Below are 13,920 nucleotides of genomic sequence, written 5' to 3'. Positions count from 1 at the left end.
TTGCCTAGCATGATTGTTCAAAACCCTCTCGTCTTCATTTTTACACCTGATCCAATCCTCTTCAGATTCCTCCCGGCTTCAGGTCACAAACCAAGGTTAAAAAAGTTAGGATTGCTATGTTCTTCTGTTTGGTGTAGTATCATACAATTAGTAGTATCATGCCTCTATTTGAGGCAACGGTGTTTTCTGGACCCCCTATAAAGTAAAATAAAAGGTTTCAGAGAAAGCGTTTGGGGTTTAAATATGGATGCAAGCGTTCAAAAGTGTTGGAAAAGTCAATCTTTTGACTGAAGTTCATGCCCTAGGGATGTATGAAATTTGTGAAAATGTTCCAGCTCAGCCAATTTTACTCAACTAGAACGCTAATTAATTGCCCACATTCTTCAAAACAATGAATGACCTTTAATCTGCGATAAACCAAATTCAGTGTAACCAGGCAAATCATCTATAGGTGTAAATTCATCATTATCATAAATTAACGTTGTTTAGAGGAGCTAGAAGCTGGGTTCAACCATATCAAAAGTGAAGTTGATACAATTTCTAGGACTTCAACTTGATAGCAAATTGAATTGGCATTGTCTTATACAGATGTGTTGCTCAAATCAAGTTCAACATGATCAAAACACGAGAGTTAGTGACCCTTAAAACTAGTTACTAAAATAAAGAGAGTTTCGGTGTTGGGAGTAAGACCTGCAAAGCTGTTTATTAATGTAGAACATAGTTTTTTAAACAAAGGATGGATCGCGCTTGTGGTGCCTGTTCTCTGTTTGTTGCAACTTGATCGGACAAAGAGTGCTTCTTTTTTGATAAAAATCGTTTGATTTCATGACGATGCATTAGGTCATTAGAGAGAGTGTGGCAAACAAAGTTCGAAGATCACTAAGATTCCTCAAGGGTCAGTACTATGCTTCTGATGAGGAACTGTTTGACGCAATTTGTCCATTTGCCGTTGAAAATAGCAAAACGGCGTTTGAAATCCTGGAGAAAATATTCTATAAACAGATATTACTTCCTTCAATGGTGATCATATGGCTCGGAACCAGTTTGAGTTTCAACTAAAACACTCCCCTTCTCATGCAATAAATAGCTTTCTAAACCATATCTTCGAGAACAAGAAGAAAACAAATGTGTGGCATTATTCGTCGACCTAAAAAAGGCATCGGACACTGTAGATTACGAAATTTTACCTCCCAAATTGAAACGCTGCATGGGTACAGCCCTCATATTATCACTTGGCTCCGAAACTACTTGAATGGACGGGAACAATGATAATGATGTTTTATTTAGGGTCTAGGGAAAGCATTGAAATAGATAATGCCATTTGGGCCCAAAAGTGGCATACCAGTTAAGTACCAAGGGGGAAAAAGAGATATTATGTATAATAAAATGTATGGGATCCCTACGTTGTCCCATAAACCGTGTAAGGTTTTTTTTCATGGGTCACCTCGGCTAGTTGAGACTCTGAGATGTGACAGTTCATTAGATTCAATGTTCCCCTAACATCGGTTTTCAACCTTGGATGCTCCCCCACTTTACGTCAAAGATTTCAAGCTTGACTTGGCTCATTAGTATGTCTGAGTTTTTGAAAAAAAGGAATTAGGCGCAGGAAAAACATTTACTTATGTTACAGTTGATTGAATAAGAGCTCGTGATAGTTTCCGTCAAATGTTGGGTCCATCCCCGCGGGTAATTAGGTAGGCTTGAAATTTTAATGTATTTTGTAAAAATATTTTTGTTCCAACATGCTGGAAAATAATACACCGAGAGTTGATACCTGCATGCCAGTTGCACCGGATTGTATTGCCTTCCATTTCTTTGTAAGCATGATTGTTAACAATGTCAGGCACATGTTTATAAAAAACAATTGCATAAAAATATCCATTAATTCACTCTGACAAGATCACCGGATTTTGATACTTTCCATTTATGAAATAGATTACTAGTGTGACACCGTGCCTTTGCCTCCACTATCCACCGGATGGAACGTTCCTGTAGAATGATGATACTTTTTAAGTGCCGAACTGGAGCCAAAAAATTCAATCCCATTTTCACGCCGGCTCCAAAAGAGTGCATTATGAAGTAACAATTTTAACTTACTTGGAATGGGCTGTTTAGCCATGAAAAGGACAAACATCACTTTCCTGATTGTATTACTGACTATATTTGTATGATTCTTCCAATTCAACTGACTGTCTATGTTTAGTCCTAGGAATTTGACAGAGTTCTCTACATTTTTGGCGCCAACTTGGTGAACAGTGCGGCCATTAGGTTCCGACCTAAGGGCGCTAATTTCATTTCGAGAACTAAATACTAACAACTTGGTTAGATACAAGTTCAACACTAGCTTGGTTTTTCACAGGCGTTTCTAACCGCTACAGGGAATATAATACCCAGTACTATTAAAATGAAAGGTTATAATTCGTCTATTTATGAACCTTTAAACCTTCTATGATATTTGGTCTACCAATGAAATCGAGTCAGCAGACCGAGCTAGTCCTTGAACGTACAGCCTGGTTTATTACAATTGAAACTGATATTTTGAAGTTTATACGCTGATATATTTGTTTTAGGGAGTTTCAATGGGATGTACCATGTCGCCCCACAATGGCGAACAAGCAATTGGGCTTAAAGTTCAATATAACAACCTTTGGCTTTGATCACTGTCAAAATCTCTTGCCGAAAGATGTGGCGCAGGTAGATACAGGTAGATGGTGTAGTGGAAGCCCATGCCTCTACCAGTTTCGTCTTGAGTACATTCACTGATGGATATTATTTGTGATATGACCTCCAAAATGTATTATAGCCCAAAGTCCATTGGGTTCAAACCAGGTAAGGAGGAAGGCCAGAGGTTATTGGGCCAAAACTTAGGAATTTTATGCTTGCAAAAATCTTGGACCAGACTTGCCGTTGGAGGGGGCACCATTTTGCTGGAATGTGACACCACCCTCTGGGTACTTTTTTGTATCCATGGTACCACCCCCTCTTACAACAAATGGAGGATGACGGCCTGGTTCATTTTCACACCCTCCTGAACGAAAATTAGGGGGGCTTTCTTTCCGTCTGGGGTAACCACAGCCCAAACCATAACCAAGGGAGGCTTCTGCCTCCTGAAAGCTGTCTGGGCTTTATGGAGATGTAGGACTTGTCCTTTGCCAAGGCCCCATTCATTTGGCCGTTGTGCTTGGCCTAAATGGTTATCACTCCAAAGCACAGGGAGGTGCCTGTCGTGGACAAGACATCAGAGAGTTTTCTTTTAATGGATGATGTGCTTCTCCTTGGTGGCCTCTGACAACGCTTTTCAGCATCTCTTTTTCTGAGGGATCATCCCCCCCAAAGTCAATTTTGACCAACCTCATCATGGGCCTGCTCACAAACTCCTCCATTAGCATCTGCCAGATTGACCCTGATTGGTTCCCCCATATCTTCTCTGGGATCCTCTTCTTCAAGGCGGCAGCTTTAACCAGCCTTTGGCAGATCTGGGCCTTCCTTGATGTCTCATTGATATCTTGGAAAGGTTTGATGGTGCCAAAGAGAATGGTTAGTCTGATAGTTGACTTGAATGTTTTGGCAATGGTGGTAGCCGACTGTCAAGCTTTAATCGTTGCAATAATTAAGCCTCAGTTCTCTCGTTCACTTAACAATTTGAGGCCTAAAGAGTATCTTTACCAAATTTGTCTCGCTTTTTAGATTGGTAGACAAAGCTAGTCCTTCAATGTAGGGTTGATCTGGAATGCTACTTACAAATTTGTCCAAGTCTGACTTTAAAGATGCTACCCGATCAACAAGGCAGTTGATAGGGAATATGTAGTTGATCGGGTAACATCTTTAAAGTCAGACTTGGACAAATTTGTAAGTAGCATTCCAGATCACCCCTACAAGGATCAACTTCAACATTTACACCTGTATGGTGTGCAAAGGAGGCACTAACGAAATGCTATATTACATAGGATACATTTAAGTGTATCCATGAGCTATCCCATAACACGGACATTAATTTAATTCAATGAGACAATAGATATATGGTACGTTTAAGACCAGAGTACCACATATCACAATACTGACTCTGTACAAGTCAATTGTTCAGCCACATATTGAATATGTTTCTCCCATTTGGGCTCCAATGAGTTCAGCAGGCTTGCTAAGGGTCGAGCAAGTCCAAATATGTTATACTTGGAACATCACAGGAATGAGAGAGCTCTTGTATTGGCGTATTGGGAGTGACAAAAAAAGTTGGGACAGCACAGTGTTCAGAGAAGGCACGAACGGTATCTGATATTAAACGTCTCTCAAAAGCGTCCATGAGCTTTGTCCAAACCCAGGATTGAGGATCAATTCTAGCGACTGTAGAGGCTTAATGTTCGTGTTGAGAGCAAATTCAAGCCCTCAAGAATCCAGGCCAGTTTGAACAATGAAGTCCTCATCTCGTCTTTCTCGGGCTCCTTCATTGTTTAATTTGCTTCCCTCTTTAGTTTCCCCTACGAATATTAGAATTGGTTCAATGCACATGAAAAAAGGGAAGAGGGGAATCACAGACAGTACAAACACAGTTAGTGTGATAAATGATAAATTAGTGTAAATGATGAAATTCTTGGTTATTGCAGAGTTGAGGATGGGCCAGATTGAACAGACCTTTTGTCAGCTCCCGTCGTTGGTGGCATTTGGCCGGGAGCCGAACAAAGGTGCGTGACCGCCAATACTCCGAAGGGATGTCGGGCCAAGGACAATAAGGTGTTAGCAAGTCCTTGACCGGAAAGGACAACTTGTGTCCGGACATCACCTCCGGAAAGGTCAGGTTCCNTAAAAAACTGATGAGGGATTTCGTAAAATCCCTCCCGAAAGAAGACCACCAATTTCAAACCATCCAAAAGTCACAGGCTTATTGAAATCAACTCTCTCTCCAGCTTTGGAGCATAGTACGATATTTTCTCGATGTAAGATTCGACCCTTTGTTATAAAAACTGGGCTCTGGCTGATTTATACTTCAAATGTTTGTTGGGTGATGATAGATGGCGCGTTTGACAACATACAATTGAAAAGAAACTGAAGCTGATTACATGTGAAAGTAACCCTTACTTTCAATGATTCAAAAGGGCTTTCTTTAAATAGGGTCCAGATTCTCCGTAAGGGGCGCCAAATTTGACATAGTCGTGAAATCATTTTTGCTTATCCTCATTTCTGGGCCTCGTGCGCTCCTCTTTTCTTCTCTATTTGTTTTTTTCAAACTCTGAAATTCTCTTTTTCTCCTCTGAAGCGTGTGTAGGGATTCATATTTATCACCTTCATTTCATTAGGAAAAAGGGAGATGGAATGTCGCAGTTGACTAACGCGTCTTAACGAGCTTGCAACACTCGGTTTTATGGGTTCGATCCCAGGTCTAACCTAACCAACTCAAGAGGACAAAGCGCCCTAAGCGGTAGCATCGAGCTCCAATCCAGAGATCCTGTTACAGATTTGCTGGATTGAAGTTTCTTCCTGATTTCTTCGATAGGTGTTGCTGGACGATTAGTTTGCTCTTGATGCGAATGGATAATGTGCTCCAACGTTACTTCGTGTTCGTGAGGGACATGTACAAGAGTCTGGAGCGGGCGAATGGTGGAGATGTGAGTTGGCCATACGTTGAACTCTTGGGAGGCCAGGGAACATTCGTTGGGCATGACTATGGTCGCTTGGCCAGGGTTTACTTTTAGAATCGTACTCAGGGAGTGATTCTGGCGTCCTTGTTGGATTTGACGGGGTTCGGAGGCACTGACCTATAATGAATGGGATTCTGTCAAGGTTAACTCTAGGCAGGGACACTATAGCAAGGAAACGCCAGATTTTTGCTATCACCCAACCTTTCCCGCCAAGTTAGGCCGAAAATCCTAAACAAACTTAGTGGATGCAGCTCACGCGAAGAACCAGACCACGAGGTTCATTCAATCGCTTCTCCAGGTGAATGAATCCATCAATCGATCGATTGGCATCATGGTGAACAAGTGTTGTGCCTATGGTTGCCGCAGCGGTTATAGTTCTAAGACGGTCGGATGTTCATCCTCTCTGATTGGATCATCATCATCCCTACCTTTGATGAATGACGCCAAAGACCCCGAGCCTCCCGAAGGTCCCTTAGTTAGTTTTCACTCGTTCCCAAAGTTTGAGGCTGTCCGGCTCGAGTGGATTCGTGCGGTGTCAAGACAGAACTAGGCTCCAAGTGCTCATTCTAAAGTATGCTCAAAACATTTCAAAGATGACGATTTTCATACAGAGAGGATTGACCAGGATAAGTGGCGGATGAAAAAGAAGGCAGTCAATAACTCGTTGGCATTGAAGAATCGCCGATTAAAACCAACCGCAGTGCCATCCGTATTTACAAACCGTCCAGTCTCCATGCGTGCAAATTTACCAAGTTCAAGATATACTAAAGTTTCCATGACTCAGAGGTTTCGAAAGGAACAAGAACGCCATGATGAGTTGGTTAAAGGCTATCTGGAGCAAAGAAAGGTTCAAGACTTCAATTTTCTAGTCACTCAAATTTCAGCAGAAAAAATGCCCGCTAAGTTCAACCTTCTTACCCATGAAGATTATCTTCTCTTCATCTCCGTGGTATTTGATCATAATAATGGACCTCGAATCGAATCTAGCTTTCAAATTCAACCGGACCTTTCGTTTGCATTGTTCTGTCATGAAGCCAAGGTTTCCAGAAATGATGTCAATCATATCTCTGCAGACGGAAAAATCCATTACGTTGATGATGTCCCAAATATCCTGGCTTTCCTAGCAGGCTATGCTGCAACCAAAAAAAAGTAAGCTCTTGAGCGTGGAGCATAGAGTTGAGGATATTTGCAAGTTCGGGGAAACTCAAGACGATCTCGTCGTATCTCAGGGTAATTTCAATTTTTCAACAGAACAACTCAAACTTTCGTTCAAAAGTCCAAATCAAAGACGATACTCGCCAACCCTGCTCGCTGCTGCCTTATTATGGCAAAATACCAGCCCTGCCCTGTACAAGCTTTTGTCTACCGTTGACCAAAGCGTGTGCCTTCCTTCAGTAAGGTAAGGTTAAGCAAAGTTGACAAAGTGGCTTTATTCCAAGTGAACCAATTGCAAATCCTCTTTTGCAGACACCTCCAGCGATTTGGACAGAACCTTTCGGTTGAGACTGGAATCTCGCCATCAACTGTCGAATACTTGAAGAGCAGACTTTCATCCTTGAATGAACGTGAGAAAATTGTCAGCGTCATATTCGACNGTCGTATCTCAGGGTAGTTTCAATTTTTCAACAGAACAACTCAAACTTTCGTTCAAAAGTCCAAATCAAAGACGATACTCGCCAACCTTGCTCGCTGCTGCCTTATTATGGCAAAATACCAGCCCTGCCCTGTACAAGCTTTTGTCTACCGTTGACCAAAGTGTGTGCCTTCCTTCAGTAAGGTAAGGTTAAGCAAAGCTGACAAAGTGGCTTTATTCCAAGTGAACCAATTGCAAATCCTCTTTTGCAGACACCTCCAGCGATTTGGACAGAACCTTTTGGTTGAGACTGGAATCTCGCCATCAACTGTCGAATACTTGAAGAGCAGACTTTCATCCTTGAATGAACGTGAGAAAATTGTCAGCGTCATATTCGACGAAGTTTACAGTTCTAGACGCTGTGAATATTCAAACGGCCATTTCTATGGCTATGATGAAGAACAAGGCACATCTAAGACCGTTTTGTGCTTTATGTTGACTGGAGTTGCTTCGTCTTATCGAGACATTGTGTGTATGGTTCCTCTGTCGAAAATCAACCACTAAATCATCGGCCAGTGGTGGTGGAAAGTTGTTGAGGCAGTGACAGCCATTGGATTTCGCATCGTTGCATCAATTTCTGACGGACATTCATCAAATATAAAGTTTTTCACCGATGGGTTAAACTGTGGCGAGAATTCAAGCTTTGTTAGGAATCCATTTGCTGAAGCGCCAAATGACAAAATATTTCCCTTCTTTGATACAATTCACATCATTAAAGGACTTTATACAAACCTCCTGAACAAGGGAGAATTCGAGTGCCCAGCTTTTCAAGACCGATGTGTTAACCCGAAGACGTCCCATTTCTGTGAACTATACAAAAGTGAACTTGGGGCTCCAAATCGTTATGCACCAAAGCTAAGCCATAAAGTTCTTTTCCCATTACCAATTGAACGAACCAATGTCAACTTGGCTGTCAAATTCTTCCATGAATCGACTGAGGCAGCTTTGAAACACTTCTCTCTGGCCAAAGGACAATTGGAATGGGCCATGTCATCAGCTTTTGTTAATATTGTTCGTCGCTTCTTCAACTGTATTAATGTGAAAAGCTCCCACTTTGAGCGCCGAAAGCGTGATGGAAGCCGAAAAGCCGTGTACAGGGAAGATCAAAGCCAACTTGAATTTCTCCGTGATTTCTTGCAGTGGATTGAAGATTGGATGAAAATGAAAACAAAGAAGAAATTGTCATCAGAAACTTTCTTCACATTGCGCTTCACCGTCAGAGGCCTAATAGAACTCTCCAATTACATTTTCAACACAACAGTTGCGTCGTTCTTGCAATTATTAAATCGAGGTGGACTAATTTGCCCTTCAGAATTGGTATTCCTAACCACCCTCTTTGTAATCAAGTTACGCAATGAAATCTTCAACACTGAAACGGTTAAGAAGGTTCTCATGGATTGTACGGATCCATTGACGGTTTTTGTGCTGTGTTTTGAAAGAAGACTTTATGCCTCAACTCGGATGCACGAAATTCTGAACCAATTTTGTGCCGAGGAACATTCTTTTTTGTCGTTTGTAAAGAGCATTGCTGAGATGACATTTCATTTCACTGGTAAAAACTTTGCCTCCGATATCAATGACAATGTTCACGAGAATAGAAAACGGGGCAGTCGTCCTCAAACTTCACCAGCCGAACGAAAAATCAAGAAGCTGTCTAGCAACTAATATTACTTATACCCATGAATGAGCATTTTGAGCCCAAACCTAAAAATATACCACACGAATCTTTCTCTTTAAGTGATCATTTATTCAACTGCACACCAGATCCTTTGATTGGACTGAGTCAAACTTGTTTTTCTTGATGACACAGGCTACCTTACGCATATGGGTTAGTTCAATGGCCTCGCTTGGAGAGCGAGAAACCCGGGACGTTTCCATGGTTAACTCGACACAATAGCCTAACTTGGCGGTCAGAGGAAAGCCGTGTCGTTTCCTCTCTTTAGGGTCCCTGATCCGACCTAGAAAAGAGAGATCACAATGGCCGTTGAGGGGAGGGAAAGGGAAGGGATGATTGGCATATCACAGATTCATGGGGGGCCACTGTTCATGGGCGTGGCACCGCTCACTGGTATCACAGTTGGTACTATTTCATCGACTTAAAACCATTAAAAACAAGATTCTTGTCGGAGGAGTAAAAATCGCACGTCCGCCATTCGAGGCGTCAGCTGACTTTTTGCTGAATATTTGTCCTCACTCGGTTTGATTTTTGTATGGAAGATCTTTTACGGATTTTGTAACGAATACGAAAAATGTCATTTAATGTAAAATAAAATTATGTCTGATTGATTAAAAACAAACCATAACAGGAAGTGGTCAGGCACAAAGATAAACACACTTGGTCCACCAACGAATTGGTATTAGTCGATCCATGAAGCCCCTTAACTTAGGGGTGGTCAGGGATTTGGAACAAATACTTATCTAGATGATTTTCAAAAGATAAGGCTAGGTCAGAAATAACAAAGAATCGCCTCAAGTTCGACGGCAGGAGGTTCTATAGTTACAGACCCCGGTTTACTATAGAAATTTTTCCTCCTTTTAATCAGTGTAGAATCCAGAGAATTTTTATCATTATTTATGTTACATGATGTTCCTCTCCTCTCATTGCGTGTTTCCGTGAAAAAAAGCCAAGGGCCGTCAGTGATCTTGTCCAAATTGTTCAAGGACTCTTCCAACGACAACTCAGGAGACACCCGTCGTTAAAACAACGAAGCCCAGGGCCAAAGGAAAGTCAAAAAAGGGAAGTTCACCCTTAATGCATGATTTCCTGCCATTTTCTGCAACATTTTATGCGTGATATTCTGCCATTTTCTTGCCACCTTTTTGCATGATTTTCTGCCACCATTTTCTGTCGACCAGGAAGTCGAAAATGGTCTTACTTAATAGCTCATCCCAAATTTTAAAGTGAAGCACTTAATCTATTTACTCTTCATTGGCTTGTGTAGTAAAAGCAGGCCCATAAAATTGTGTAAAATGAGCAGGATTAAATAAAAGAAATACGTAAAAGGTAAAAATAGCTGGTTTTAGTTGGACATTTTCCATGTAAAATAGTTAGAAAGACTGACAAAAAGATTGCAATAGTTGATATGTTGCACGCTTTTCCTCTGATGTTCTGATTATTCTTGAGACCCAACTTTTATCTCAAAGCATAAAAACAACCCAGAACCATCATTTTTGGAGGCTGTTTAGAGGTCAATGGGTGATCATAGTTCTTGTATCAATGTCACTCATTTCTTTGGGTAACCTTTTTAAGCATTGGCTAATGCATTGAAAACAAAATTTGATCCAAGCTGCTATTAATTTGGATAGTTTGGAGCACTTAGGAACTTGAAACTATGCAGCGTAATCAGTGTCATTAAGCAAACCCTCCAGAAGATTTTAGAGACCAAATGAAGCGGATGAGATTGGCAACTCTAGACTTTTTTTCTCGTACCATATCTGCTAACGCGTGCAAGATACGAAGAAAAGCACGCAACCCCAGATTTCTCTGAAATACATTTAGCTGGATTCTTCGTTGATCAGCTTACCCCTCTCGTCTCACCATTGAGACGACTGCCACAGTGGTTCAAAAGCCTTTTTGAATTTCAACAGAAATATCCAAGCAAATCTTGTTAAGTAATAGCCATATGCACGACAAATTTGAGCCAGACTTCAATAAATCAATCACGTCAAAATAACTTCTTATGGTTTTTGTAAGGAAGAAGACTGTTGAGATGGATATGCGCATTTCTCTCAATACCTGATAAGCTTTTTTGACCACCGTGGTGAGACGGGTGAGACGAGACGAGAGGAGACGACCGTGTCCAAGAATCCAGCTTCTGACTTGAAAGCGCAGCGTCCACCCTCAGCATGTTGGTAAAGCTAAATTTGAATTCAAAATGGCATAATGCACAGTATATTTCAACTTTCAACACCAGTGAATTCCAAGTATATGGACTGAATGCCCTTTCAACCACATAGATTGCTCTTGGTTAGGGTGAGCGTGGGCCACTTTTCGAAATGTATTAATGAACTATGGAACTTAGTTCTCTAGAAGTTTTTACACCATTGAATTCTAAATATATGGAATATGAATGTCCTTTCAGCTACATAGCCTGCTCTTTGTTAGAGTGACTTTGAGCCACTTTTCGAAATTTAGAAATATTCCCTCTTACCATTGCAGTGCTCATCTCTAGAAGGCTGGAATTAACAAAAATTGTCAAAATAATTACTTGGGGGCAAAAAGGTTAATTTTTTGAGCTGCGAAATCAAGGGGGAGAATCATTTACATTAGCAGCTTGTCATTACAAAATCGAGGGAAATAGAGGTTTTGTGATTTCATTGGCATCTTGCGATCACTAGCAGATCTGGTGCGAGGAAAAAAGTCTAGATCTTAAACGTCATACTCAAGGGGGCGCGTTCTGTCTGTTACTGCTTACAATTCGCCAGATGTCGCTCCAAACGCCTACATGGGCAGAACAAGGGATGTTTGTGCTCACAATGTATAGTGTGCGTTGAAAGATGCTTTATTAAACATTCTTTGGCGCGTCTATGCAAGAAAGTTAATGTCAAACAGATTTGTAAAAGATATAAGGGCACACAAATGTTGACAGAATCATAACAGAAAGAGGAATCCATGCTGATGCATGTGCTGATTGTTGTCCTTTTTTATCCAACACCCAATCCCCCAAGCAACAGGAGCGGCAATATCAAATGTCAGAACACCAATGTTATGTAAAGCTGGTATGATCACCAGATAGCAGTTCATCAAGGTCGAGGAATCCAGGTTCATGATGGGGTATTAGCAACCATATTAGCAACCATATACTCCAAATAATGATGCTATGTGAAAGCACAAAACGGTCTTGAACGGGTTTTAGCTCATATCCCAACACTGGCACCATCACTCTTCTCGGATTTTAGACCAAAGGAATTGACCCCCAAAAGCCTCCACTCTTTGTTGAACAAAACTTTTGTCAAACATGGAAAATTTCGGATTCGCAATCGTAGATATTCAATCGCGCTGTTTGTCAGCCCAAAGGGCATTGTCATAGGCGAGGTCAGCTTCTTTAGCCATGAGACAATGACAATTGACTTAGCCCTTCTCCATTATCTGTTTATAAAGGTCAGGGGACGTGGTCCTTCACATAGCGGCGCAAGCCAAAAGATCTGGAAGCTAATTAGAAACGACACCGTGACTGTTTTGTGATTTGACGTAACTTCCTTCAAATTTACCTGAGGAATCCATCGCACACGTCTCATGTGCAGCGTACGCTCTACTTCTTTATTACACATTTTTTAGGCGTGTGTTCACACTTGATAAAAACCCTACAACCTTGTGACAGTCATAAAAGTAACGTCCTCTATTTGATCAATCACACACCTCTTGCATTGACGTAAAATTAATAGTAAAGATACCTGGACGAATGAACGTATAGAAATGGTTGTAGTGCAATTGGTTAACGCACGACCGAGCTATGCTCGGGTTCATGGGCTCGATCCCAGGTCTCTCCCCCACCCCCATTGCTGTAGTGGATCATAGCCTTGAATGGCGCTGCTTCAACCCAGAACGGGCAAGAGACCAGTATTGTAGTATATATTAAATTTGTACCACAAAAATACCGATCCAATGAGAATCAATCTCGCAATAAAAAAATTTTTTAAATATATTGTTCTAACAACATGACCTACCTTTCCGTGAACCAAATGAGCGCAAAGGCGACCCTTGTTGAGACATGGAAAGCCCTGAACACCACTGACCCCTCGCTACACCTTTTCTTCATACCAACAACAGCACTTCCAGAACAAAGGGTTACCCGTAGCTGTACCCGGCACGGCATCAATTTCACCGTTAAGAAGGAAATTCCCTTTTTGCGCATCTCCCGGGAACTATGTAGTGCTCTGGATGCCGAATCCAGAGAGGCACCCTCACTAAGATTGTTCAAAAAAAGATTGCAGCCTTCATCCTCACACTTCCCATATAAATGGCCCTCTTTCTTAACTTTGTCTACTCGTCTCTTGACCAACGTTCTATTTACATCCAATTAATCACCTTCTATAACCCAAAAAGCTTCCAAAGGCTCAATACACATTAATACAATACAATAAAATTAATAAATTTGTAACCTTGTTTGAAGAATGGCATGGCCAAGTTTGGATGCCATGCACATTCTTTTAGAATCCGTGGATTCATGGTTCGTATAATTCGAGTTTGTAAATTTGTTCCATCCACCAGCCAGGGGCGATTGAATTCCCGTGGTGAACGTAAACATGGAACTCCTGACCCAAGCACTAGGTAAAATTACCTTGATAGCTCTCAAAGATGGAGAGAACCTAGTACAAGGGCTTAAATTTCTTAGATCTATCTTAAGGCCTCCGGTTATTCCGATCCCCTAGAAAATCCTCGTCAACCAGCTTGATTGCAGCAGGTGGGACCAATCCTGGAGAATTGGATAATTCGGTGCCAACATGTGCTGGTATGACCAAATCGACCAAGCGGTATCCGTTTTTGTATTTGGATATCACGTGCAAGGAGGCAAAGGCGTTCCTCACGTGGACGGAACTAGCGGACTTCATATTTGACGAATTGAAGCTTCGAAAGTCTGAAATTGCTGGAATCTCTTTGACAATAAGTGCCGTTAAGACTATTGCAAGACTCCAAACACATGAAGAAATCGA

The 13,920-nt window shown here is 41.4% G+C and overlaps 1 long non-coding RNA gene across 1 annotated transcript; it reads left to right on the top strand.

Moving 5' to 3' along the window:
- The first annotated feature begins 7,245 nt into the window (after positions 1-7,245).
- LOC131892284 (uncharacterized) lies at positions 7,246-9,003 on the top strand. The gene is made up of 2 exons (XR_009374542.1): positions 7,246-7,410; positions 7,479-9,003. It is a non-coding gene; the product is annotated as an uncharacterized LOC131892284 (long non-coding RNA).
- The last annotated feature ends 4,917 nt before the right edge of the window (positions 9,004-13,920 follow it).

This window comes from Tigriopus californicus, chromosome 12 (genome assembly GCF_007210705.1).
Source record: "Tigriopus californicus strain San Diego chromosome 12, Tcal_SD_v2.1, whole genome shotgun sequence".
Lineage (NCBI taxonomy): Eukaryota > Metazoa > Arthropoda > Copepoda > Harpacticoida > Harpacticidae > Tigriopus > Tigriopus californicus.
This window is presented reverse-complemented; position numbering and strand designations above follow the sequence as displayed.